Here is a 26922-nt window from a genome sequence, read left to right on the forward strand (position 1 = left end):
AACATTATCTGATTTCACACCTGTTCTGTCTACAAACACATCTCCCATCATTCGGCTCTTTTGACCCGTCTCGGCCTTAGGTCATGACTGAGAGCATGATCTACAACAGTGGCTCTTATTTCCATCAGAAACATCTCAGTCTTGGCCTCTTCTACCTCTTCCTCTGTTCTCCTCCATACCCTTCCACCACACATCCTTACTCCTTCTTCTGTCTGTTGACTCTGTTTGTGTCCTTGTTGTTCATTCATGTACAGAGTGTGTAACACTGTGTTGTGCTCTGTCTGTGCCTCCCAAATGAGATGGCATCTGAGATATTTTAGAGAACTGTTGATCATTGCTTGAATTACATTCCCCTTCATTATTGAAATTCAAAATTCATCCCTGAAATTTAATAATTCAGGACAAAAAAAGTCTAAAAGAAATGTATAGAAAATATGCTTGACAGTTTATGACTAGTTCAACCATTTTGCATTTAATGTCTTATGAAAATAAAAACTATTCGACACCTAGTATATTTTGATGAACCTGACATAAGCAAGTGATAATGTAGGAAACATCTGACACTTGTACATCAAATGCACAAATGTACCAAAGCATTTGCAATTTGTTCCGGAGAATGAGAATCTGCATTTATGATGTGAACAAGAGACTATAATGTGGATGTTGAACAAGTAAGAATTTTAGTTGTGATTGGAGACATGCACCAAAGTGAGAGAAACTGTTATATATAATATAATATAAAATATAAAATTATTATATTATATATAATATTAATTATTATAAATATCATATATAAATATAAATTATTATATTATATATAAAATATAAAGAGAATGTTTGCTGTAACTGCTCCTATCTATATAATATTATAATATTTTTTTTTCACATATCTTTTTATATATACATATATATTTTTTATGTTATTTGTGTACTGTGCTTGTCTCTTGTCTCTGATACTAATGGAGGAACAGCAGAACGCAAAGTAGGAGAAAACACTTAAAGCAAATAAAATCACTCATAAAAGCAAGCGATTTTGAAGGTTTTCAAATCTTTTTGTTGCTTGTGTATTTTATTAAATAAACTAAATCACCATGCTTGACGGATTAAAACAGTTTTCCCTCCGCTTTTGGGAGGAAATATGTACGTTTCATATTCAAATGACGTAATGTCTGTCGTCCCCGCCTCAAACTCGTTCGTACATTAATAAACTGTAGTTACAGTACGCGGATATAGTCTCCATTAGGCGGGGGCGGGGCGGCGCGATCTTTACACACACATTGATGCGAGCGCAAAACTCCGAGGATTAAAAGTTAAAAATACATGCCAATATAAAGCATGAGAGCTCCTGCAAATGAGTCTATTTTTATTTAAACACAAATTATTGTGAATATTTCTCAAATTAAATGTGGATTATATGTCAATTCATTCATATTCATGATAGTTTTTGCCTCCGCCATCTTTATTGGTGACGTGTTGGTCTCTGATTGGTCAGATCACCAGTCCCGCGCTCGTAGTATCTTCCTGCGCTCTGATTGGTCAGAATCCCAAAAGTGTGTATCTTTCCGGAAGTGCAGTTCTCCTAGAGGGCGCTGTGTTATACACACTTTAGTGGGGGGGCATACACACTTTAAGTACACAAATCACATAAAAGTGAAATTTTGGGACAAATGAGATTTTAAGCCAGGAAACCATTTTAGAGCATGCTGAATGCCATTATATGGTCAAACAAATGAGGACATACAAAATGTCCCAAGTTTTTTTGGTGGTCCCCAGTTTACTGGTGTGTATCCTGGTGAATGTACCCAAAAGTGACATAAGTAGGTACACACACACACACACACACACACACACACACACACACACACACACACACACACACACACACACACACACACACACACACACACATGTTTGTTTTTGTGAATTGTGGGGACTTTCCATAGACTTCAATGCATTTTACACTGAACAAACTGTACATTCTATCCCCCTACCCTGCCCCTACCCCTAAACCTAACCCTCACAGGAAACTGTGCAAACTTTTACTTTTTCACAAAAACTCATTCTATATGATTTATAAACCCATTTACATTGTGGGGACCGCTGGCTGGTCCCCACGATGTAGGTGAACTCAGGTTTATATTACATCATGGGGACATTTGGTCCCCACAATGTAATATAAACAAAAGCACACACACACACACACACACACACACACACACACACACACACACACACACACACACACACACACACACACACACACACACTCTCCTTCCCCCTGCCTCAAGTCACTGAAAGTTATTCAAAACATATAATGTAACTTGTTTATCTATTGTTTTTCCCTTTTCATGTTTGGTATAATTTAATTTGTCTCAGTGCGATTGGTAAAACGGTCTCAATTTCACAGCAGTCACTAGAATTATGAAGAAGATGGAAAACTAAGGAAAATTCTGTCCTCTTTTTGGGTGGTGTCTCTTCTCCTCTCCCCCAAAACAGGTGTTGGTGTAATAAACATTTACGATCCTTTTGTTCTGGTTCTGGTATAAAAGGTAAAGAGCAAAGCAGTCATGGGGGATCATCTGTAGGAGAGGCCCCCCAGAGATGGGTGAATGTCTGAGGACATTCACCCATCACTGTGTATATATGCATTTCTTTGAGTATTCGATGTTATGCATTTATCATTTCTGAATTGGCTTTGGTTATGTGTGTAATTGACACGATACACTGTTACCTGACAAATAAAATGTTATATGTGATTTGCTCTGGATTCTCCTGATATCATTATTACCAGTAAATTATGGGAGGCTAATGCTACCATAAATCTGTGTCCAGGGTAAAACAAACTGAAGGCGCATGAATGAAGGAGCAGTAGGCACTTCATCTGAAGACCTTTTGATTTCTGTTTACCACTGATTTAGCAAGTTGTATGGAAGTGGCTAAATTAAAATACACTTTTGTTCCAGTGAGCAGTAGGTAACCGACTAAAGGTATTAGCCAACTTATTACACCCTCTGACGAAGATCAGACTGGCGAGTTTATGTCCGTGAGTTTACCGCGAAATCCCGGGGCGAGTATCTCTGTGCGGCATCGGGTCCCTAATGACAGAACAATTGACATATGGAATATCCAGAATCATCAAATATCTAAACTAATGCATAACTAATGATGAATTTCTAATTGGAAACACAACCTAAGTGTAAGAATCATTTGAAATTGGAGTCAGATTAAACGAGTGAAATTAAGTGAACTTCATAGAGACGCTGAAAAGACATACACGCTTAAACCTTCCCTGTCCTGTGGGAAACCGTCATTGGACCCATTAGGCGGGCCTTACAGAGGTGTCCAAGATGTGGCACGCATGTCCCATATTTGGCTCGTCACTTCTTTCTTTGATGGATGGTGCTGATCTTCAGGGCTATTCTAAACTCCCACCAATTGAGGAAGCTGTCAAACATAAAAATATGTATATGTGTATTCTGATGTTTCTTTTTTTCAGCTTTTAGCATGGCTCTAATAACCTGGGTTACACCATGACAGCTTTAAAAATCTCTTACACAAATCTCTTACTTTTATTCATTGTTGCTTATATTATTATTATTGCCTACGACATTAATCTGATGTTGCTAGCTTGTAATCTTTGAATCTAAATCGCTGTTACAACACGTTTGCATCTCGCTAGCTTGTTAACTTGTCATCAGTCTCGCGCGCTCCTTTTTCAACACGTTCATCAAACAGCTGTGGTAACTCGGATCAGTCTACAAACACGGTGAGTCATGTCATCCTCTCCCAGTGTTATTTTGTGTTCAGTTTGTCACATGTTCAGTATAGCTCTCTCTGTCAGCAACAAGGGATTTACATGTCATAAATGTAGGGAAATAGTCAGGCTGACAGAGAGAATCTCAGAATTAGAGACACGCATCCAAACTTTAATCGAGGATAGTAAGAATGCAGGGGCTTCAGATACTGTTTTGGATGTGACTAGCTTAGTGAACTCTGTACATTGTTTGGTTCCAGCTGTAGAGCCCGCGCAGCAGGGCACTTGGGTAATGGTGAGGCGGCTTAGCCGCGGAAAACACCACTCTTCCGTTCCAATAAGAACATCAAACAGGTTCTCCCCACTCAGTGACGCACCCACTGAGAATCCTGTTGAAAGTGCCCTGATTGGCGATTCTATTACGCGTGAAAATAGAGACACCAGCCACCATAGTCACATTTTTGCAGGGAGCCAGAGCACCTGACATCAAAGCAAATTTAAAAGTGCTTGTAAGTGCTATTTTGATTGGATTCAGTTTTTGAATATTTTTGTTTGAGTTGGCTTCTTTTGTGAACTTACTTTGTTTGTGTGTACCATTTGGATAAATATTCTGTATTTTTACATTGAAAATATGTAATGTGTTAAAATTGTGTACTGGCTCTTTAAGAATCACGACTGTGAAGCTTTGGCGGTAGATATTGACGATCTAAGAGTATATTTTGCTTTTTTTTTTATTTTATTTGTTTTATTTAACTGGCAATCAAGATTAAAGGAAGATATTATATCAGACAACGGACTACGTGGATTGTTTTATTGGACACGGAGCGAGTGAAACCAAAACTGAAACTAAATGCGCACTCACATTAGTAAAGAAAACGAACTCCTGAAGGAGAGTTTGACACGAAGATATGTGGATTTTTTACGGAACAGTGGATCTTGCAGTACATGTTATATTGAGTTTCGTTGGAAAAGGACATTCTAGGATTACCTCAAAAGTGCGGCCTTATCTACCCGCGATCTAATGTTAATGGCGCAGTTTCTGCGGAGAAGATTTCTGAGGTAAAAAAATTTAAACGTGATACTGCACAGTTCAGTAAATGATATAAGGACAATGAATCATTCATTTTGATGCTTTAAACTAAAGAATGGATGAAAGTATGAAGATAAATGAGGATTGCACTAGTGCTAAAAGGCCAATAAAAATGACGGAGAAAGCAAAGGAAGAAAAATGACAAAGGCTTTTGCAGTCAAGGAAAGCTAAACTTGCTCAGCTCACAAGTAAATCTAAGGAAATTGAACAACTTATGAATGATTCTGTGCATATTGACATTGTTCGAACTAAACTGGAAACTGAGTACAAAAATTTGTATAAAGATTTCTGTCAGCTGAATCAAGCTGCTGAGTTTATGTCTGATGAAGATTATGCAAAGGACCAGCATACATGGTTTGAACCAAGAGTCAGCTCATGTGAAAGATTTATTAATGCAGTCAACAAGTGGATGAAACAGGTTGCAGAAAATGCTGAGCAAACAATACAGTGCGATCTAGAAGTGAATCCTGATGATAGCATTTCCTCTGTGTCAGTGACTTCCAGTAAGAAGCATAAGAATCATGGGTCAGTAGATGGTAGATCTCTGCTTCTACAACTTCTTCTGCATGAATATCTGCTGAAGCAGAAAGAGCTGCACTGCTAGTTAAACATGCTGCATTGAAGAAGAAACAAGCTATAGAGGCTGAACTAAAAGCTAAAAGAGAAGAATTCGAGCTAGAAGTTGCCCTTGCAGTGTCAGATGCTAAGATTAAAAAGTTATTAAGCAGTATGAAAGTTGTCGGTCTTCAGCAGTAAGTCACAAGGAAATGGATCTGGCAACAGGTTGAGATGTACTGAAACAGGAAAGTCTGCTTGATAATAATTTTCAACCTCTTAGGCCACAGTCAACTAATAACTGCATCCCAAATGAGCCTTCTACAGGTAGAGAGGGAAACGTAGTTGGTACGTTATGCAATGCCATGGAGCGACAAGCCAACATCACTCAGTGCTTAGTGAAGCATCAAAAAATGTCCATGCTTCCTTCAGTTGACATACCTATTTTCAAAGGAGATCCTCTCGATTATAAGCTGTTCATTCGGGCCTTCAAACATGGCATTGAAGATCGTACTGATAATGATAAAGACCGTTTGTACTCTATCAGACCTGAAGATGGAGAATCACTTCACTCCTTTTCATTGTTTCTGTCAGGATGCTGCAATGCAATGTCAGATATAAGTTACAACAAGATGGATAATGCAGCAAATCTGAGAGCCATCGTGGTGAAACTTCCATACAAATTAAGAGAAAAATGGCGATCGATGGCATGTGATATTCAAGAGAAGCGAAATGCTAGAGTGAAGTTCAAAGATTTAGTTGATTTCATTAACAAACAGGCAAGGATTTCTCTCCATCCAGTGTTTGGAGACATGAAAGAAAGTTCAACAGCTAAAGGACAAGCTAAGTCACAAGCAGAAGCATGCGCTTATAAAAAGGCTGTAACCATGGGCGTAGGTTTGGTCTCAGCTTTGGTGGGGACACCCCCCCGGAATTATTTTGTTGTAAGATACCAGTGATTTAATGGTGATTTCCTTTTTTATTTCAGACTGTTGGCAATACAGAATATCACAATACAGAAGTGAATCTACTTCATCTCATTATATTGTATCCTGAGTCAGGATTCCTGACCCCAATATACCATCCTGTATACTGTCCCTAAAGAGCTAGTATAACTGTATAATCTCAAAAATGCACTCTCAAAAAATAAAAATAAAAACCTGAGGCTGTGTAATGCTGTACAACCAAACGTTTTATTAACAGAAATTATTATGTACATTAGTATGTACACTAACAAAAAATACTCTGCTACAAGAAACAAATCTAAATAAATAATTATAATAACCTTTTTCTATTATAAACACTATTTACCCTCCAGTACACTCACGTTAATACCTGGGAATGTGAAATGCTGAACAACCATACGGTTTATCAACAAACAAACATAATTTACTATGAACGTTAGTAGCCTATTTATACTTACAAAAAAACCCCACTGTTGGCTAATTGACATTCAGTTACTTGCTAACGTAGCATTCTATCATCCTGGGTAACACATACTATCACCAGTTAATACTATTTTCCACAGTAGAATCTGCATTTGAAAGCCTGGTCAGTCACTACTGCTAGTTTATTTGTGTGGCTAGCTAGTTATTTTGCCTACTTACACTCTGTCTCTGCTTTATGAAAAAGCTTCTTATGTCCCCTTTCTTCTTCTTGGGTGGCATCTACAAAGTACAAAAAGGGGCAAAAAAAAAAGGAATATTAAAATGTTTTTACTCTGGCCTATGTATGTGGCAGAGAGACAGCCCTGGTAACTTACGTCGGCGTGATCAACATGCGCACACACACACACACACACACACCACCCGCTCGCTGCTAGTGCAAGCACAAAAGTAGTCCCGGCCCGCGCGTGTAGCCTGTCAGATACCCCGCCGCCAATCAAATTACGGCGTTTCTTGTACTGTCGTCGTCCTGGTCATTAGAATCGATCCAAATAGCAGTGCAAAGATCCAAATAGCAGTTCAAAGGAGCTTGCTAAATATTGGTGGGGACAAATTTGTCATCTCAAAATATTGATAGGGACTAGTACCTAGCGTCCCCGCCTAAACCTATGCCCATGGCTGTAACAAAAAGGGTCTTCATGACTAGTGCTTTACCAGTTGACAAAAAGGTTGAAGATGATGAAAAACTTGCAGTTCAGAGATCGCAAAATAAACATGCCAGCAGCCAGAAGAAACCATGTCTTTTTTGTAAAGGACTGCAACACAACTTGGAATCCTGTAAAAGATTGAGAAGTAAGACACATCAAGAGAAAATTGACTTTTTGCGAACCAAAGGATTGTGTTTTGGCTGTTTAAAGCACGGTCACATGAGCAAACAATGCAAAGATAGAATGAGCTGCAGTGAATTTTCTTTGCCACATCCAACCATACTGCATATGAAGTCAAAGAAAACTGCTTGTCTTATGGAAGACAAAATGGATAGCTGTGAAAGACAGTCTTTTACAAGTGCACTAGAATATGCAAAAAAGGACACAAGTGGAGACGAGGATACCTGTGAGAATGAGTGTACTTTGTCAATTGTTCCTGTACAAGTTAAGACTACTAAAGGTACACATCTGGTCAAGACATACGCCTTTCTCGACCCAGGAAGTTCAGATACTTTCTGTACAGAAGCGTTGATGTCTGAGCTGAAAGTGAACGGAAGAAAGACTGATATACTTCTAAGAACCATTGGAGATGAAAAACAAGTCAAAACTAAAGGTACACATCTGGTCAAGACATACGCCTTTCTCGACCCAGGAAGTTCAGATACTTTCTGTACAGAAGCGTTGATGTCTGAGCTGAAAGTGAACGGAAGAAAGACTGATATACTTCTAAGAACCATCGGAGATGAAAAACAAGTCAAAACTAAAGGTACACATCTGGTCAAGACATACGCCTTTCTCGACCCAGGAAGTTCAGATACTTTCTGTACAGAAGCGTTGATGTCTGAGCTGAAAGTGAACGGAAGAAAGACTGATATACTTCTAAGAACCATGGGAGATGAAAAACAAGTCAAAACTCACATAGTGTCTGGGTTGGAGATTAGTAGTCTAGATGGTGACGAGTTTGTTCAACTTCCTGACGTCTTCACACAGAGAACAATTCCAGTTCACAAGGATAACATTCCACAGCAAAAGGATTTGGAGAGATGGCCGTACCTTAAAGAGGTTTGTCTCCCTAGCATCGAAGCAAAAATTGGATAACTAATAGGAGCTAATGTGCATGAAGTCATGGAGCCTTGGCAAGTTATTAGTAGTAAAGATAATGGACCTTTTGCTGTTAGAACCAAGTTGGGCTGGACAGTCAGTGGGCTTCTCAGGAATAGTAGTGATGTCACAAGAAAAGGAAGGTGTGCTCCAGTATTGGTGAATCGCATATCAGTAGCCAGATTAGAAGACTTGTGGCAACAGCAATTCAAGCAGGATTTCCCTGTAACAGAAAAGGATGATCAAGTGGAAATGTCCAAGGAAGACCTCCAATTTATAAAAATGATGTCTGAGTCAGCTAAGCTTGTAGATGGTCATCACAGCTTGTGCGTGCCTTTGAAGAACAAGGCTATTCAGATGCCAAATAATCGTGTGGTGGCTGAACAACAGGCTCTGAATTTGAAAAGAAAATTCATTAGAAATCCTGATGTCCACACAGAGTATATCTTTCATGAACAGTCTCATCAAAAATGATTATGCTGTTGAGCTCACAGAAGACAACCACAAGCAAACAGATGGCAAAATATGGTACATACCTTGCCATGGGGTGTGCCATCCCATCAAGCACAAACTGAGGGTTGTTTTTGACTGTGGGGCATCTTATCAAGGGACGTCGTTGAAACAACAACTTTTACAAGGTCCCAACCTCACAAGTAATCTTGTTGGTGTCATTACAAGATTCAGACAAGAAAGGATTGCCTTTATGGCAGTTGTGAAAGCTATGTTCCACCAGGTTCGCGTCCATAAAAAGGATTCAAATCTTCTTAGGTTCCTGTGGTGGCCTCACGGAGATTATAACAGAGACTTGGTGGAACATAAAATGATTGTCCACTTATTTGGCGCTACTTCTTCGCCCAGCTGCGCCAGCTATGCTTTGAGGAAGTGTGCTGAAGATCATGGCACACTGTTCAAACCTGATGTTTTTTTTTTACATAGATGACTGTTTAAAGTCCACAGCCACTGAGACACAAGCCATAGAGTTATATCATGGTCTGCGAGCAATATGTTCCAAAGGAGGTTTTCACCTGGTCAAGTGGACAAGCAACAGTCGCGCTATGCTAGCAGCTGTAGTGAACAACAGATGTGATGGCACCAGAGCTTCACAACAGCTTTGTCCCACTTTGATTAATCAAAAGAATGTGAAAGGACCCTCAACGACAAGTAAACAACTATTGTAATCAGGACTGCCAAAGGTGGAAGACAGGAAAGATGACATCAATGGCCCATTGATGATAGGCTAATCTCATCATGAGTTGCCTTTGTTCACCTCAGGCTTCCATCAAAGGAAGTTCAAGGTGTGAATGACCATGGACTCCTAGGGCTGCCAAACTGGTTCTGGCTAGAGCACAGCAAGAACAAAGAAATGCCCAGAAAGGAAGACATTTTCTAAACATATTGGCATGAAATCACCAAAAATAGACAGGAATACTGTAAGGAACATGTCCTATGTGTCCTTGTACTCATCCACGAAACTGTGCACACACAGTAGAAACCACAACTGGAATAAAATCCAATGCAACTACACCCACTGCGACAGAAATGTGGTACCTCAACCAATTCACATCAAGTTTGGACTCTACGAGTTCAGAACACTGCCACATTCTGAGTTTCTAACCTGTTGAGGGAAGAACAACAGCACGACCAAGGTGAGACTCTTGCGAGTAAACCTTTCATCGCACGGATCAAGCAGCCAAAGTGCTTCTGCACAGACACATCAGGTTCCAACGTCACCCAATCACAGCGCGCACCTTCTCCAGAGTACTGATCACCGCCACCGCCACCTGCACCTCATCACTCTCCTCATCAACAGCACTATAAAGCACTCACGCACACAGCACTCCACGTCCGGTCTCGTTTGCATACCCTTCATGTTTATGCTTACCTCAAGGACTCCTCTTCGCATACCTACCTGTCTCCATCGTGTCTTTACCCATTGTGTGCTTCGTCTGCTCCGTGAGTGTGTTCCCGTCAGCTCCCAAGTGCTCCAACGATCTCCAGTCTCCAGCGTTTATCTCCCTGCAAGGAAAAGGACAGTAACTATCCCACGTATTATCTGCTCAAGTCAAACTACTACCAGTTCTCTTACCTGTTTCATTCTCCCTGCTCTCCTGTGGTCAAATAAAGCTACTGTGTTACGTTACATCTCAGTCTACTGTAACACCTACAGAAGATCCTACGGACCTACCACCATCTGACCTACAGTTACACAATTACACAATTACACAAAGACCTCCAGCACTTAGTGCAGCTCTGCAGCTGTTGGAAAGCAATCCAGTCTCCCACTGCACACGGAAGGATACCAGTGGACAACGTTTCCCATTCCCGGACTGATCACCCGACCAAGTGAAACGTAAATATAAGCTAACCAAACCTTTTCCAAAAGTCTTGGCATTAGGTTTTTCTAGGGTCAGCGTACACAGATAGATACATTAGACATGTTATCTGTATTCAGAGTAAATGCTTATTTACTTATTTTTAATACCAGCATCCAGAAAGACCACAATTGACTCATAGACTGCTAATTACCCATTCATTGCTTCGTCCAATCCGTTGCTCATCTACTTGGCATTCAGTTTTGTTAACATCCATTTGTGTTGTAGTTTGTAGTTTCTGTTTGATTTTTGATTCAATTTTCTTAGTAGTTTAGTCATTTTCTTTCGTAGTATTTAGTGAGTGTGATATTTTACTCTTGTATATCTTTTTGTTAATAAATTCATTTTATTGCAAACTGTGTAATTCTTGTGTTGATAATTAGAGGCTCTACAAGCTCGCCCGAATCTCACTAAAATCCTTCAGATTGGTCAGATGATAAACTTCCTCCAATTTATAAAATATTAATTCAGTTAACAATCTTTCATGATTGTTCTTTATTGTCAAGGTGAGAATCCTGACTGGTGCCCCGAAATATTGGAAGGAATCATCTGACTCAATATTAATATTAATACAAATATTAATATTTAAGACCAAAATCACTACATTTGTGGTGCCCTCATGTGAGGCTAATCCAAAAATCACTACACAGCTATCCCTGAGAATGAATGGGCTGATGGAGTGAAAAACTTGGATCTTGATCAGGAAACACTGCCAATGGAAAGAGCATTGGGCAAATGAAAGCACAAGATTCAGAACTTTTGTGGCGAACAGAGTCACAATTCTGAAGGCCTCAAAGATCGAACAGTGGAACCATGTTGTAACTGGCTCAAATCCAGCAGATTGCGCCTCAAGAGGGCAGAAGATCAACACTTTCTTGCAAAATGAAAATTGGATCTCAGGCCCAAAATTTCTTTACCAATCCACAGAGGAGTGGCCAAAGAGCATGGAAGAAATTATGATATCTGCAGATGATCCAGAGTTCAAGAAGTCTGTGTTGGTCAATTCAATACAGACCCAACATAATAACAGTTCTGTTAGACTGATGGATCATTTCTCTTCTTGGATAAAGCTTCAGTGCATTGTAGCGTGGATTCTAAAATTTAATACCATGCTGTTGGAACTTGTGCAAAGAGAAAGACACTTACTGCTGCAGAGACTCTAGCCAATTCAAGTAAATGCAAGCAGATAGTGAACAAAAGGATGGAAGATATCAAAGCTAAATGGAAAGGAAGTAACATTTCAGTTGATGATCTGAAGGAGACTGAGCTTGAAATAGTGAAGTATTGTCAAAGAAGTTTGCTGAGGAGATCTCAGCTCTGAAAATTGGGCAAGCCATAAAGAGAAACAGTTCGATCTATAGGTTAAACCCCCAGTTACACAGTGAAGTTTTACGTGTCGGCGGAAGACTTCCCAGTCAACACGTGAGATCATGCGATGATCACAGTGACATCACACAATCCTCATACTGTGATCCTCAACATGTGTGTAAAGCATGAGCTCAATGTGAGTTCATCTGATCCTCATACTGTGATCCTCAGCATGTGTGTAAAGCGTGAGCTCAACGTGAGTTCATCTGATCCTCATACTGTGATCCTCAGCATGTGTGTAAAGCGTGAGCTCATTGTGAATGCTTCACACTCCGGTCCAGTTGGCGGTGGTAAATGCACCATCTAAGCTGGTCTTCCAACCACCATAAAACATGTAAAGAAAAAGGAAAAAGTTGTGCATGGTATTGTTACACCGCAGAAATGGTAAGTGGCCTATTTACATACTTTTAGATGTGCAATGTGGTCTGGTCTTTTTTTTTTTTTTTTAGCAGAGTACTGCTCACACATGCTACATGTGCACCAGCCATTTTACCTTCAGTAATCACACCAAAATTGTTAGCTGCAGCTAGTTTGCATATCAGTATTTGTGAATTGTTAGGCCTGTTATGTCAGATCATTACAACATTACTAACTTTATATTTCAATATATTATTTTTTTTTATTTATACTTATATTTCAATAATTAACAAGCGCTGTAAAACAACAGTAAGCAAGAATGCTGCACTGGTGGAATAGCGTAAACTATTATTGCTCTTTGGATAAAAAGATGAAGTACGCCTACTCTTAGACACTCATATTAAAGATAAAAAGCCTTATTTCACCACGCTATATGACTAGTTTTTTAACAACAACTTCTATCTGCGGAACTGTAGCTGTTTTATGTTAAAAGCTTCAACGTCACTTCCCATTTACCAAAACTCAAAGTGACTGACATTCATCCTCTTATTAACATAACAAGCAACTTTACCCAGACATCAGATGCAACACTACATCATTAAGAATGTAAAGTGTAGATCTACAAAAGTGTAGTTTAAAGTACTTTATGATACACACTTTCTTTAGGATACACAACAATTGTCCAAAGAAGACTTCTTAAACAATTATCAAATACAGTAATCAGTGGCTGTCCTCTCAAACAAAAAAAAAAACTGTAAAAGATTTATGTGTTTCATATAATGTTTTACTAATACAGAAGTTCTTTTTGGCCTGTTAGGATTTGGAAACAAAAATGAAGGCATTGAACAGACAGCAACAAAAAGCTCGTAGAAAATCAAAAAATATAATTTTGGCTCTTCAGAAAAAAAATGAAAACACTTCTGATAGTGAACACTCCTCCAGAGAACTTGAATCAGACTACTCATCAGACGACTCAGGAAATATGCTGAATGTTGTAATAATACTGTCTATATAAATTTAGCGTTTATTTTTACAACAAAGCCACAGTTTTATTTTTTTATTTTTTTGCAGCAGATACCATGTAAAAGAAATGTTGAAGCCTGGTATATTTTAATCATGACAATATTATGTATGTTTTTGTCAGGTACACTATCTCATCCATACTCACAGTAGCTCCAATATAGGTGAGATGGTGAGACAATGTTTTCTGTCTGTATAACAGAACGGGGAAAGATGGGAAGAAGGTGTTGCCACCTGTGCTCCTGACATGTTTGAAAAGTAAGTGTTTAAGTTTTGGTTTGTGCATCTGGATGCTGCTATAGAAATTGTAACGTTAACACCTTGCTCTTTGTGTTTTTAGAATGTGTCAGGTCTTTTCACAAACAAAATGAAATAGAGGTGACGAAGCTAAAAGTAACCACCAGAACAACACCAGACGCGGAATGTATTCACCAAGTAGACATTTTTTTGTCCAACGCCAGCACCAGGCTGAAAAGGAAACCAAATAAAGGAAAAAGCTGACTTTTTGTTTGATTGTTTTTATTGATGGAAATAAAGAATGTGGGTGTAAAAGTTTGAGTTAACTGAATCATTTTAGATAACAGTGAACTAACACAATTATTGTGGTGTTATATGGTGATCTTACAGTATGAGCACACAGTGACCACAGTATGAGCACACAGTGACCACAGTATGAGCACACAGTGAGTGCGCAGTGAAATCACAGTGACCACAGTATGAGCACACAGTGAGTGCGCAGTGAAATCACAGTGACCACAGTATGAGCACACAGTGAGTGCGCAGTGACATCACAGTGACCAGAGTATGAGCACACAGTGAGTGCGCAGTGACATCACAGTGACCACAGTATGAGCACACAGTGAGTGCGCTGTGACATCACAGTGACCACAGTATGAGCACACAGTGAGTGCGCTGTGACATCACAGTGACCACAGTATGAGCACACAGTGACCACAGCACACAGTGAGTGTGATGTGACCTCATATTTCCACCACAGTATGAGTGCACTGTGATTGTGCAGTGACCTCATGTTGTGAACAAAGTATGAGCACACAGTGAGAGCTCTGTGTGGTTACACTTTTAGTTCACTGTGACACTCACATTATGACCGCACCATGAGAATATTGTGAGCTCATAGTGACATCATTGTGAGATCAAATTGTTGACTGGGTTAGCAATGCTGCTATGCCGGAAGAAAGCAAGCGTCCTATGATTATTCCAAAGGATCTTCATGTCACCAACTTAATCCTCCAGAATATTCAGAGAAAACAGGACACAGTGGAAGAAATTACATTACTTCTACACTGCAACAGAAATACTGGATACCAGGTGCCAAATCTGCAATCAGAAAAATGCTTGCAAGATGTGTTATTTGTCGTCGTTTACATTCAAATAAGTAAGTCTGCAAATAATGGCAGACTTACCATCAGACAGGGTGTTACCAGATGATCCACCTTTTACAAGCGTAGGTGTAGATTACTTTGGACCATTCATGGTTAAACGTGGAAGAAGCCTTGTGAAGAAATATGGTGTTATCTTCACTTGCTTAGTGAAGTTTCACTTTGCAGTGAACATTGAAGTGGCTTCTTCATTGGATACCGATTCCTGTCTTAATGCTATACATCGATTTGTAGCCAGAAGAGGACAAGTGAAATTTCTCAGGTCAGACAATGGGACCAATTTTGTAGCTGCTGAGCACGAATTAAGACAATCCATTGAGAAATGGAACAACAAAAATATTCAAGACCATCTTTACCAGCAAGGAATTAAGTGGGTTTTCAATCCTCCCACTGGGTCTCACCATGGCGGGGCATGGGAGAGACTGATACGCTCAATAAGAAAAGTCCTTAATGCTACAGTCAAAGAACAAGTTCTTAATGAGGAATGCCTTCAAACTGTTTTCTGTGAGGCAGAAGCTATAATTAACAGTCATCTAATAACAGCAACATCAAGCAACGTATCACCTATCACTCCGAATCACTTGTTACTCAAAACAAAGCCATCGTTGCCTCCAGGACTGTTTGACAAAGATGACCTGTATTCTAGACGCAAATGGAAACAGGTGCAGTATGTTTCTGATTTGTTTTGGAAACGTTGGTGTCATGAATATTTACCACAACTGCAACAGAGACAAAAGTGGAATGACACAAGAAGAAACTTCTCTGTTGGATACATTGTTCTGGTAGTTGATGACTCCGCCCCTAGGAATTCATGGATGTTAGCAAGAGTTATTGAAACTATTCCTGACAAGAAGGGTCTCGTTTGACAAGTCCGCATTAAGACAAAAACCAACATTTTGGAAAGACCCATAACAAAACTTTGCCTGTTGTAGGAGGCAGAATGAGTAGTGAAGGCAATATGTCTATAGGAACCTAAATTTGTGTTGCTTTGGACTTTAAGAATTTGCTTAGGATATTAAAATAATTTGTCTCCTTCTGTTTAAATTTAAGTAATTGTTTCAAAGAGTTTGAGAACAATTAGGGGCCGGTAATGTAGGAGCCCATTTTGATTGGATTCAGTTTTTGAGTATTTTTGTTTGAGTTGGCTTCATTTGTGAGCTTACTTTGTTTGTGTGTGTGTATCATTTGGATAAATATTTTGTATTTTTACATTGAAAATATGTAATATGTTAAAATTGTATACTGGCTCTTTAAGAATCACGACTGTGAAGCTTTGGCGGTAGTGCGCTCTTTGGAATACAGTGGAGTCGCACAGTTTTCTTTACCGCATCCGTGATATTGACGATCTAAGATTATATTTTGCTTTTTTTAATTTTATTTGTTTTATTTAACTGACAATCAAGATTAAAGTAAGATATTATATCAGAAAATGGACTAAGTGGATTGTTTTATTGGACACGGAGCGAGTGAAACTAAAACTGAAACTAAATGCGCACTCACAGTGCTGGCTAATGCTAATCGTAAATACTCTACAATTATTATTCATGTTGGCACAAATGATGTTTGACTTCTCCAGTCGGAGATCATTAAAATTAACATTAAAGAGGTGTGTGAACTCGCAAGTACAATGCCAGGAGAAGTAATTTGCTCTGGCCCTCTTCCTGTTCGTTGTAGTGATGAGATAGTTAGCAGATTATCATCACTCAATGGCTGGCTGTCTAAGTGGTGTCCGCAGAATAATATAGGTTTCATAGACAATTGGAAAAGTTTTGGGGCAGACCTGACCTGTTGAAAAGAGATGGTATTCATCCATCCTGGGATGGTGCTGCTCTTCTCTCTAGTAATATGGCACATAGTCTTAGAACTAAAACATGACAAACTGGGGCCCAGGTCAGGAAGCAGACATACTGGCTACTACTAATGTTACAGAAGTCAGATAAATCCCAACACATAGAAACTCTTACACCTTGATATTATCACATAGAGACTGTGTCTGTACCCCGAATTAGTAAAAACAAAAAACTTCCAAACCCATTTAAATGGTAAAAATTTAATTGGTGTTCAACAAATAAAAAAATAGAGATAATAATGATAAACAAATGATAAAGCTTGGGTTGTTAAATATTAGATCACTTTCTTCAAAAGCACTTATTGTAAACGATATTATCACAGACAATAATCTAGATGTGCTGTGTTTGACAGAAACCTGGCTAAAACCGGACGATTACATTACTTTAAATGAGTCTAGCCCTCAAGGTTATGATTATCGATACAATCCTCAACAGAAAGGCAAAGTGTTGCTGTAATTTATAGTAATATTTACAGTATCAGCCAGAAGTCTTTCAAATATAATTCCTTCGAAGTGATGGTGCTTTACGTAACATTATGTAAGTTGACATTTGTGCTGGTTACTGGCATTACTGACATTTGTCCAGGCCACCAGGACACCATACAGACTTTATCAAAGAAATTGCTGATTTTCTATCAGAATTAGTACTAGCTGCAGATAAAGTCCTTGTTGTTGGTGATTTTAATATCCATGTAGATAATAAAAAAGACTCATTGGGATTGGCATTTACAAACATTCTAAACTCTATTGGTGTTAGACAACATGTGTCAGGACCCACTCATTGTCGTAATCATACTTTAGATCTAATATTGTCACATGGAATCGATATTGATGCCGTTGAAATTCTGCAGCAGAGTGACAACATCTCAGATCATTATCTAGTCTTGTGTATATTACATTTAGTCAAAGCGGCTAAACTGCCTCCCTGCCATAAATATGGTAGAACCATCACTTCTACCACTAAAGATCGCTTTATAAATAATCTTCCTGATCAGTTTCATCACCTTAGCATACCAGACAGCTTAGAAGACCTCGATGTTGCAACAGAAACTATTGCCTCTGTGTTTTCCAGCACATTAGACTCAGTTGCTCCTTTGTGTTTAAAAAAGATTAAGGAAATTAACCCAACGCCATGGTACAATGAGCACACTCGGGCCCTAAAAACAGCACCTAGAAAAATGGAGCGCAGCCGGAAGAAAACAAAACTAGAAGTATTTCACATTTCGTGGAGAGAGAGAATGATTGAGCCTTAAAAACTGCTAGATCTGCCTATTTTTCAAAACTTTTAGAAGAAAATAAACACAACCCTAGGTATTTATTTGATACAGTGGCTAAATTAACAAGAAATAAAGCTTCAACTTCTGATGTTTCCAAAGAGCACAGCAGTAATGACTTCATGAACTTCTTTACTTGCAAGATTGATAATATTAGAGAAAAAATGATAACCATGCAACTGTCTACTACAGTATTGTGTCAGACAGTGCATTGTAGTGTCCCTGAAGAAAAATTCAATTCATTTACTGCTTTAGGAGAGGAAGAATTGTCTAAACTTGTTAAATCATCAAAATCAACAACATGTATGTTAGAACCCTATACCAACTAAGCTTTTGAAAGAGATGCTTCCAGAGGTCATAGATCCTCTTCTTAATATCATTAATTCATCTTTATCACTAGGATATGTACCAACAACTTTTAAGCTGGCAGTTATTAAACCTCTTATTAAAAAAACACAACTTGATCCTAGAGAATTAGTCAACTACAGGCGGATTTCAAATCTCACTTTTCTGTCAAAAATACTAGAAAAGACAGTTTCATCACAACTATGTTCCTTTTTAGAAAGAGATAGTATCTGTGAGGATTTCCAGTCAGGATTTAGACCGTACCATAGTACTGAGACTGCTCTTATTAGAGTTACTAATGATTTGCTCTTATCATCAGATCGTGGTTGTTAGTGTTACTGGATCTTAGTGCTGCATTTGACACTATTGATCACAATATTCTTCTAAATAGACTCGAAAACTATGTTGGCATTAGTGGAATTGCATTGGCATGGTTCAAATCATACTTATCTAACCGTTATCAGTTTGTAGTAGTAAACGATGAGATGTCATATCAATCACAAGTTAAATATGGAGTACCGCAAGGCTCAGTATTAGGACTGTTGCTTTTCACTCTGTACATGCTACTCTTGGAAGATATCATTAGGAAGCATGCTGTTAGTTTTCATTGTTACGCTGATGATACTCAGCTCTATATTTCTTCGCGCCCTGACAAAACTTACCAATTCGCTAAATTAACAGAATGTATAACTGATATAAAAAACTGGATGACCAGTAATTTCCTACTACTAAATTCAGAAAAAACAGAGATTCAAATTTTTGGACCGAAAACTTCTTCACGCAATAATCTAGAATACTGTCTAACACTTGATGGCTGCTCTGTTAAGTCTTCGTCTTCAGCTAGGAACCTCGGTGTGCTCTTTGATACCAATCTTTCATTTGAAGGCCATGTTACTAGCATCTGTAAAACCACATTCTTCCATCTTAAAAATATATCTAAACTACAACATATGCAACAATGAAAAATGCAGAACAATTAGTTCATGTGTTCATGACCTCAAGGCTAGATTACTGTAACGCTTTACTGGGTGGTTGTTCATCCCGCTTGATAAATAAACTACAGCTCATACAAAATGCAGCAGCTAGAGTTCTTACTAGAACTAGGAAGTATGACCATATTAGTCCAGTTCTGTCATCACTGCATTGGCTTCCTGTTAAACATCATAACACTTCCTATTACACCAGATGTACTCGGTACATCAGAAAAAGAATGGCATCTACGCTAATATTAGTCTTTCTGTTTATCCCAAGGTTTACCGTAGTCAACCGGATCCGGGCGGAATCCAGCTGAGACCAAGGAACGGCGCCATGACACGACGACAACACAGCCCTGAAGTACCAGCAGAGATTGAGTCGACTAGATCTGTGGCACTGGCTGTCGTGTTGATGATGTCTTCACAATGGATGCATTGTGAAGACATCATCAACACGACAGCCAGTGCCACAGTTCCTCAACAAACCGTCCATACCGGCGTGATGAATACGATCCTCAACTGGACACGACCACAACGCAGCCCTGAAGTATCAGCAGAAATCAAGTCAACTAGATCATCCATTGTGAAGGCCTCATCAACATGACAGCAAGTAGCACAGTTCCTCAACAAACCGCCCATACTGGCGTGATGAATACGATCCTCAACTGGATGGAACTGAAATAAATACTTTGATTGTTGTGATCCTATCAGATTTATGATAGCAACCTGAATCGTAACAAAGCACTGTTCGCCAGAGGAGAACTGGCCCCCCAACTAAGCCTGGTTTCTCCCAAGGTTTTTTTTTTCTCCATTTTAACACCTATTTGCCACTTGTTTGCCACCTGATGTCACCTGATGGAGTTTGGGTTCCTTGCCGCTGTCGCCTTTGGCTTGCTTAGTTGGGGACACTTGACATTTGACTTGACATTTGATATACAACAGTACTCTTGACATTTATTCAACAGTGCTTTGATCTGCCTGCATTGACACTATTCTTTAAGAGCTGCTGTGCAGCCAAAATTTATGTACCAGTTATCAATATAAAGCTGCTTTGACACAATCTGCATTGTAAAAAGCGCTATATAAATAAAGGTGACTTGACTTGAGAAATATTTATTAATTATTTCAAAATCACAGATTGGTTGTTCTTATACTGACTGTACAATGAATGTACACATTATTTAACCATATAAAAAAATACACGATTATACAGGTCAATAGTCATGAAGCTTAATATAATATTTAAAAAAAAAAGTGTAACTTTACAATAAGGTCTCATTTGGTAACTATAACAAAGTCCACTAAAGGCAAGCGTAGTGAGAACCCAAGTGCAGTTTTAATAACATTCCAAAACATGAACAAAAACAACGATGTGGCTTGACATGGCTTGACTTGAATAAAGAATAAACACTCACCAATAGCGGGTTACATCAACAAAGCTAGACAAGATAACAATGAAACAAGAAGGCTATTTATACAAAGAGACTAATGACAAACAAGGAACACCTGTGAACAATCAAGACAAAGAACCATAAGGTGTGTTCGACATCGACTGCGGCTGGATGTAACCAATCGGCGAGAGTAGCCGCATACAGGCGGGGAGGAGCTGAAAACGGAGACGTGAAGTCGGAGACTTTCTTCTTCCGATAGTGACGCTTGTGCTGCGTTTGCATACTTTTTATCACAGTTAAATGAATATTTGACTAATACACTGATGTTTCAGAGACATTTTCATTCAATATTTTATGAACTGCTTACAGCATCTGTTTGTACAAGAATAAAGTTCAATATAAGCATATACTATATAAAAACTAATGTAGTGGGGTCTTAGTTTTTTATCAGTTTTATTTTAATAAACATGACACAATATAACATTGCAACTACATGAAAAGAGCTTTAACTCTTATCAAAATACAGATTTGTGAGCATTAGTGAAACTAAAGGTGTGACAATAAACACGTTGTCATGCGGTGAATCCGCCAATCATGAAACAGCTGTGTCGTCATCAGCGCTCATGCAGCTCCTCTTGAGAAACTGCGCTGGCTGAGTTAGGTGGCTGATCTCGAATCGCTCTTGCTGTACTTTGAAGCCATACATCACAGTCACATGGCGTCGGCGCTGTCTCAAGTCGGACAAAATTTCTTACCGGCATGCACTGCTTTAAGTCAGGCACTGATTGGTCTGTGCAGCGCTGCATCAATTCGAACAAACCTAAACAGGACAGAACTGAAGTCACATGACTAGAACAACCAATGAGAACATGACACATGAGACAGGGGAAGCACATGACATGATCACATGAGGGCAAAGGAATCACATGACACAAAGCATATGGCAAAACAAGGAAAACAAACAAAGCAAATAAACAAAGCATAACTACAAAAATATACCATATAACATGAACATGAAACACCAAAACAAGACTGGCGTGGTGGCCGTGGTGTGATGAGGTTCTGGCGTGGCGTGACGAGGCACTGGCGTGGCGGCCATCTCGGGGTGAGACACTGGTGTGGTGGGCCTTAGTGCGAAGCGGCCGGCTCGTGGCGTGGTTCAGGAAGGGCATAAACAGGTCTTGGCATGGCAGTCTGTGGTTGAGCAGGCATGGCTTGAGTAGTAGGTGGCTGGACGTACACAACTCCAGACATGACAGTTGGGGCGTGGAGGCCCTCAGGTGTGGTGGATACTGTAGGGTTGCGAGGCTCCTCATCTGCAACTTCTACAGTAAATGATGAACCAGCCAGCAAGAGTGCGTGGTCAATGTATTGTTGTGTAGGGAAAAGTGGATTTTCCCCCCAGGCAGTTGTGAACGAAGGGGTTCATTGAGTCCATGGTGAAAAATGTCCTTGAGTGCCACGTCATTGAACTCACACAATGGCATGCGTCACAAAAATCCTGGACATAATCCTCAATCGAAAGTTTACCTTGACGGAGGCTCAGGAGGTAAACTGCTGGGTTCATGGTTGGTCTAGCTTTCTGTAACAAAGTCCACTGGAGGCGAGCGTAGTGAGAACTAGTGATGTTACGTTCTGTGCCGAGGCTTCGGAGCGTGTGTCGAGAAATCCTGGAAGCTTTCAGTGAAGCGCGTATCGAGGCTTGTATCGCTTTAGATCAATGACATCATTGATGACGTTCAAAGCCTCGCTTCTGCCTGACTGGTTCAGGATGCTGTTCAAACCTTGGCGCGACATTTTGACAGATATATAAACCATGGGATCCCCTCAGAATTTGTGGTTTTAGAATAATAATATCACCCCTCCTCCCTGTTATGACCAAATTATTTATTTACACACATTTGATAACCCCATTCATTTGAAGCCAATATGTTTATTACACAGTCATTATATACAACCAGAAAATACACAGTATATTCAAATAAGTCTAAGTGTAAATTGATTTTTTTTCTTCACTGTTATTTCTAAGCCTTAACTGGTGAAAAATAGTGTATCACAGATAACATCAGGTCATCTCTGTAATGTATCTGCTTGTTTTACACTCTTTGACCACCAGGTGGTATTGTGAGCAAATGAAGCCTCGAGAAATGAACCCTTTTGTGAACCACTTGGCTGAAAAGCTTTAATGCTTCATGAGGCTTCATCTCGCCATCACTAGTGAGAACCCAAGTGCAGTTTTAATAACATTCCAAAACATGAACAAAAACTAAGACGTTACATGGCATGGCTTAACTTGAATACAGAATAAACACTCACCAATAGCGGGTTACATCAACAACAAAGCTAGACAAGATAACAATGAAACAAGAGGGCTAGGTAACGCTTTAGATTACAGCCCGGAAAGTACTGCATAATTACAATGAATTTACAGCATAACTTTCAATAATTATAGTGTAACTATACAGTAAGTATGTGTAAATATAGGGGAACAATATGTAAAGTATTGGGAATAAAGGGGTAACAACCAGGAAAATAACAAATTATTTATACTGTAAATATTTTATAACTAAGGGGTAAATATGACATTACTGGCCGTAAATTAAAGTGTAGCTTGTTACCCTCTTATTTCATGTAGTTACAGGGTAAGTATGACATTACGGGCCGTAAATTAAAGTGGAGCTTGTTACCCTCTTATTTCATGTAGTTACAGGGTAAGTAATTAATAAAATGCAAACAATCTGATATCACTGACTCTGAAACCTTTATTTGAAAAACAACTTTATTAAAAACAGGTCTACAACACTTATTAATAATTTTTTTAAATCAACTTTTCATTTCAAACTCTAAAGTCCTGACAGAAAGTAACAAGTTTTGTCCATTTTTTGGTTGTTGTTGTTTCTCGCTTGGCTTCCTCCTGCTCTTGTTTCTCAGCTGATGAATCTTAAGAAGGAATCCCGTTGCTATTCTGTATTATAAGAAAATACAGTACACACAGAAATTCATGGTTTAGGCTATTCATCTTTTCACTTCCGACCAGCTGTCACCAGCGCCTGCTTGAGAGTCAACTTCGAGTTCGATGAAGCATATTGAAATGAGCAACGTGAAGCTTTCATGGCGTTCCACACGAATGGCGTTTCACACGAATCTCCCGTGAGAACTGCCATCTCTGTTATTCTGTCTTGTTTGTTTCTCGTTCTCATTAACTGTTATTCTGTGTATTGTGTTGTGAGCATTACTAAAAAAAAACTTAAAAAAAAAAAAAAAAAAAACTGACGGCATCCAACATCTGCGTGAGTTTACGCTACGTCACGCTTCAAGTTACGTCAAGCATGAACTCTCAACCCTCGCATGCACGCGCAGAAGACAGCTGGTCGAAAGTTTTAAAAATATTAAAATATATGGTATTTTTCTTACAAATACGTATCGTTTCACTTCAGAAGACATCGATTCATCCATTGGGGTCGTATGGATTACTGTAGTTAATGCTGTTTGTGCTGTTTGATGCTTCGACTTTTGGAACACGTGAGCTTGCATTATAAAGCGTTCCCAGATGATTTATTTTTTTCCTAAAATCCTTTTTGTGTTCATCTTAAGAAGGTTGTATACATCTCAGATGGCATGAGGGTAAATGATGAGTACATTTCCGGGTGTACTGTATTTTTTAAATACAGAATAGCAAATGGGATTCCCTCTTAAGATTCATCAGTGGAAAGAAAGAAAAAGAGGAACAAGAGGAGGAGGAAGCCAAGTAAGAGAAACGAATAAGAAGTGTTGTAACTTTAAATCTGTTTTGAAATAAGTTGTTTTTCAAATAAAGTTTTCCAAGTGATATGACTGTTTGCGTTTTTATTTATTTATTTATTTATTTATTTTTTATTAATTACTTACCCTGTTACTACATGAAACAAGAGTGTAACAAGCTCCACTTTAATTTACGGCCCGTAATGTCATACTTACCCTGTAACTACATGAAATAAGAGGGTAACAAGCTCCACTTTAATTTACGGCCCGTAATGACATACTTACCCTGTAACTACATGAAATAAGAGGGTAACAAGCTCCACTTTAATTCACGGCCCGTAATGTCATACTTACCCTGTAACTACATGAAATAAGAGGGTAACAAGCTCCACTTTAATTTACGGCCCATAATGTCATACTTTCAATACAATACAATAATACAATGTTTATTTATATAGCACATTTAAAACAACTGAAGTCGACCAAAGTGTTGCACAGAGTATGCAAAAAAAGAACAGTCAACAGGGTTACAAACAATAAGACAATCTATAGAACAAACACTGTAAAATGGATGAGGTGTATTAAAATATACGATCATTGCACAGCAAGTCAGGAGATGTTGAATGCCAAGGAGAAATAAGTTTTAAGAGTAGACTTAAAAATAGACAGAGTGGTAGCAGCTCGAATTTGAATTGGAAGACTATTCCACTACTTACCCTGTAACTACATGAAATAAGAGGGTAACAAGCTCCACTTTAATTTACGGCCCGTAATGTCATATTTACCCCTTAGTTATATGTCATAAGTACCCCTTAGTTATAAAATATTTACAGTATAAAATAATTTGTTATTTTCCTGGTTGTTACCCCTTTATTCCCAATACTTCACATATTGTTCCCCTATACTTACACATACTTACTGTATAGTTACACTATAAATAGTGAAAGTTACGCTGTAAATTTGTTGTAATTACGCAGTACTTTCCGGGCTGTAATCTAAAGTGTTACCGAGGGCTATTTATACAAAGAGACTAATGACAAACAAGGAACACCTGTGAAAAATCAAGACAACCAATGACAGGACAGAACTGAAATCACATGACTAGAATAACCAATGAGAACATGACACATGAGACAGGGGAAGCACATGACATGGTCACATGAGGGCAAAGGAATCACATGACACAAAAGCACATGGCAAAAGGAAAACAAACAAAGCAAAGAAACAAAGCATAACTACAAAAATAAACCATATAATGTGACCATGAAACAACACCAAAACAAGACATTACAGTAACATTAGTTAATTCATAAACTATCATAAATTAACAATAAGCAATATATTTTAAAGCATTTATTAACCTTTCTTAATGTTAGATAAAAATGTTCATGTTCATGTTAGTTCACAGTGCATTAACTAATGTTTACAGATAGAACTTTTGATCTTAAAAATATATTAGTAATTGTTGAGATTAATATTAACTAAGATTGATAAATGCTGTAGAAGTATCGTTCATTCTTAGTTCATATTAGCTAATGTAGTAAACTAATAGTAACAAATTAAACCTTATTCTTAAGTGTTACCAAAAAAAAAGGTTGTTACATTTTATATATTAATAAGACCGGTTAACTATATTCATTGCAATTTTTAGAAAATGTGGTTGTGTGTTTTTCTTTGTGGTGTTGAAAACATTATTTTTCCAAAGCACGAGACAAACAAGTATAATGTTATTGAGGTTTAGAGATAGGCTGTATCCTGCAGCCTTCAGGTGAGACCACAGCTTTAACACTAACATCTATCCATCTGCTTTCTCTCAGTCACACTACATTGTCTTTCTCTGTTTCGTTCACTTTCTCACTCTCTCCGCTTTACTTTCTTCTCACGACAGGAAACTGTCAATCATGTCAACAACGTTTTGTATACAGTACATGCTAATGCTCTATACATACTCCTCTGCTAACACTATACAGACAATATTTAGTGAATTACTGATATATGGGAACTTTTCTTGAATTCTCTCTGGAGCCCAATCCTCCTGAAGTGAACCATCACATTTCTCACCTGAGTAAAAAACAAACAAACAAAAAACAAACAAACTGTAAAACACTTTTTAAAGTAGTGTCATCAAGATGAGGAAAAGTGAAAAAAGTGAGAATGCTGTACACCAGAAATGCTAACTATGTTTGTTAAAGAACTGTCAATCAGAAAAACATTAATAAAATTCTTCTAAATTTGCAAT

At 38.5% G+C, this 26922-nt stretch overlaps 1 long non-coding RNA gene across 1 annotated transcript; it reads left to right on the top strand.

Moving 5' to 3' along the window:
• Positions 1-11982: 11982 nt before the first annotated feature.
• LOC137014400 (uncharacterized) lies at positions 11983-14248 on the top strand. The gene is made up of 3 exons (XR_010893846.1): positions 11983-12716; positions 13834-13967; positions 14050-14248. It is a non-coding gene; the product is annotated as an uncharacterized lncRNA (long non-coding RNA).
• Positions 14249-26922: the final 12674 nt, after the last annotated feature.

The sequence above is a fragment of the Chanodichthys erythropterus genome, chromosome 23 (genome assembly GCF_024489055.1).
Source record: "Chanodichthys erythropterus isolate Z2021 chromosome 23, ASM2448905v1, whole genome shotgun sequence".
In the NCBI taxonomy this organism is placed as follows: domain Eukaryota; kingdom Metazoa; phylum Chordata; class Actinopteri; order Cypriniformes; family Xenocyprididae; genus Chanodichthys; species Chanodichthys erythropterus.